The sequence below is a fragment of the Choloepus didactylus genome, chromosome 4 (assembly GCF_015220235.1).
Source record: "Choloepus didactylus isolate mChoDid1 chromosome 4, mChoDid1.pri, whole genome shotgun sequence".
Lineage (NCBI taxonomy): Eukaryota > Metazoa > Chordata > Mammalia > Pilosa > Megalonychidae > Choloepus > Choloepus didactylus.
The window spans coordinates 121,486,525-121,489,862 of NC_051310.1; the positions used below are offsets into that span (position 1 = coordinate 121,486,525).

The 3,338-nt window shown below is 35.8% G+C and overlaps 1 pseudogene; it reads right to left on the reverse strand.

The window, feature by feature from the left end:
* Positions 1 to 482: 482 nt before the first annotated feature.
* LOC119532778 lies at positions 483 to 1,119 on the reverse strand (annotated as a pseudogene).
* Between the last annotated feature and the right edge of the window lie 2,219 nt (positions 1,120 to 3,338).

Here is a 3,338-nt window from a genome sequence, read left to right on the forward strand (position 1 = left end):
GTATCCCACCAAAGTCACCACCCACAGCTGGGTGGGGCACATTCCAAGCAAATCTAACCAGCACCAAAATGTCTGTCCCACAAGACCACAAAGATAATGGCATTTGGGGGACACAATACATTCAAACCGGCACAGTATCCATTATACTGTCATCTGAAACAGACTCGATTATTTTCTTCAGCAAATGAATAATAGGTCCACTAGTAAACTCCAGGTCAGTCATCACATATTACGACTGAGAGAGCCTCCAGGTTGGTAACAGATGTGGTCACACAGGGGCTCAGAATCGGCCTGTCTTGAAGTTCTCACTCTGAAGCCATGAGGCCAACTACCTTTGGGACAATTTTATCTGTAGACACAGACAATAAGTGCCTATTTACCCTGTTTTCTTAAAGTTTGTATTACTAGTCTATAATAGATAGCAAAGAGATAACTCTATCCATAGATGAAGCAAGAGGGAAATGGTATTCCAGAAGAAACATTTATTTGTCTTTCAATCCAAGCTTCTCAATTAATTCCTAAAGAGGTGCCAACTCATGCCTAGCAATCAGATTAAGCTCCTGAACAAAGAAAATAAAGTGCTTAAAGGAGGTGTTGAGGTGGGCCTCCTCTTGCAGCTGCATCACAAAATCAAAGTGTCGGTGATAAATATGAGCATAAACCCTGAAGAGATGCTTTAGAACAGTCTTTGCCACAGACATAAAGTTTTTGGGAAATGGGACACTAATCTTAGAAGGAAAAAGAGTTTCATCATCAAGCTGATCCTGAACCCAAGTCATCAAATAGTCAATGTATTTTGGAGCAGAACATTTGATTGGCTTTTTAATATTAGTGCCATCTGCCCAATGATACTCATATCGTGGACCTGCAGACATGACTGAACAGCTTGCTTTGGTGCAGAATTCTGTAATAGTTCCATATAACATGTTGATCTGGTTGAAGAAATCCACAGAAGAGGAAGCTCACCTTCAGTCTTCAGAGGGGCCACAGGTACCCACTGCAGCCTGTACAAGAATGGAGAAGAAACAGAATGTCCTCAGCCTGCGGACAGCAGAAGCTTGGGCTGCCGCTGCTCCGAATCGGGGTCGAGTTGGTGTGACCTGGTGCCAGCTGCTGCATCCAGCTCTCCCAACCAAATACATTTTTTATTCTCTGCCTAAATTACTTTGAGATACATTGGGATTTCATACTAACCTGAACAAAACTACCAGATCTCACTTCTTATTCAAAGTTCCATGACATTATGGTGTTTGAATAAACTGACCATACAAGTTAAATTATTTCATGTTATGCAAAAATATAAATCTTGCAACAAATAAACATCTCTTCCCTTGGTTCACACAGAAGTTGAAGTTTTAAAACACAGTCAATATCATCCTTTACCCTTTGGCCTGGTTTGCCTTAGTCCTAACCAGATTCACTTCATTCATATCTGTAATTGAAGTCTGAACTCTTTTCCAGGTTTTTAAACAGTTGCTGCATGAGGTAATTCTGACATTCATAGCTGCTGAACTTGAGCTCTGAGTCTCAGGTGTCACACTGACACTTGAAGTTCAGGGACCGACCAGGTTATACACAAAGAGCTCAGCATCTCAGAATTTAGAGATAACTATTACAACTCAGGAATAAATGTGACTACAATTTAGGGACTTACAATCTAGGGACCTTTACAATAAGCTTTCCCCTGATAATCTGTGCTGTAAGATTCAATTCTCAGAGTTTACACATTATAGTTAGTCTGTATTAGTGAGGTATTGTAATGTTTTTCTTTTCAATTCTGGCTTAGTTCATTTATTTTTGAGTTGGAATAATTCTTTATATTTTCTAGATACAAGTCCTTATCAGGTATGTGATTTGCAAATATTTTGTTCATTCTGTGGGCTGTCTTTTCACTTTCTCATTGTGTCTGTTGAAGCACAAAGCTTTTAATTTTAATGAAGTACAACTCACATATTTTTTGCTTGGTTGCTTGTGCTTTTGGTGTCATATCAAAGAAACCATTGCCTAATTCAAGGTCACGAAGATTTACAACTATATTTTCTTCTAAGAGTTTTATAGTTTTAGCAGTTTTAGTTAGATCTTTGATCCATTTTGAGTTAAAATTTTTTTATATGGTATGAGGTAGAGGGCAAACTTCCTCCCTCCCTCCTTCCCACCCTCCCTCTCTCTCTTTCTTCTAGTCTTTATCAATATCTACCTAGTAAGAGAATCATAATATATAGGCATATATTTTAAATTTTATAATATAATCATTTTAACAGCAGAAATATGCATTCATAGCATTATTTTTAAAGTCAGCCTAATATTTATTTGAATAGTTGAATGATTATTTATTTGATGCCTACCTTATTGTTAGAGATTGCTTCTATATTTTTGCCATTCTAAACAACATCCTTATGCATGCATCTTGTCACACTTACTTGATTACTTTTTTAGAATAAATTCTTAGAAGCAAATTGCTTTGTCAATGGATATGAACATTTTAAAGATATTTTACACATATTATTTGGATTTTTTAGTTTTAGCTTTTTAGTGAAATTTAATATAGTACAAAAAATGAACATAATTATATAGCTCTATGAATTTTCACAAATTGAACATACTCATGTAAGCAACACCAAGATCAAGAAATAGAAGATCACCAGTACTCCAGAAGCCCATCTTGTGCCTCCTTTGGTCACTATACCCCCAAATATCCAGACTTCTAATTGTATGGGTTAGTTTTTCCTGTTTTTGTACTTTACGTCAGTGGAATTATACCGTATGTGCTCTTTTGTGTCTGGCTTCTTTTGCTCAACATTTTGTTTGTGAGAATTATCCATATTATTACATATGATTGTAGTTTGCTCATTCTCATTGTGGTATACTATTCCAATTATGAATATATTATACTTTATTTATACTTCTCCTGATGAGAAGTATTAGGATAGTTTCCAGTTGATGGCTATTGTAAACAGTGTTGCTGTGAATATTAAAGTAGAGGTCTTGTTAACCACATTCCTAAAAATTGAATTGTTGGGTCACAGGGTATGTGAATGTTGAGTTTTAGTAGATACTGCCAAACAATTTTCCAGTGTGGTTTTTCCAATTTACACTTCTACCAGCAGCATATGGAATTCTGGTTTCTCCTCATCCTTGTCAACAATTGGTATTTTCATTCTCATATTTTAGTTTTATTAGCCTTTTTAAAAAGAGTACATGGTATATAGACAAAAACAGACAAAAATAGATAATTACTTTACAGATAGATGCAGGTATAAATAGAGAAATGCACAGTGGTTTTTTAGGTAGTGAGTTTCTGAGTGAATCTTACATGAATAAATTATATTTTGCTCATT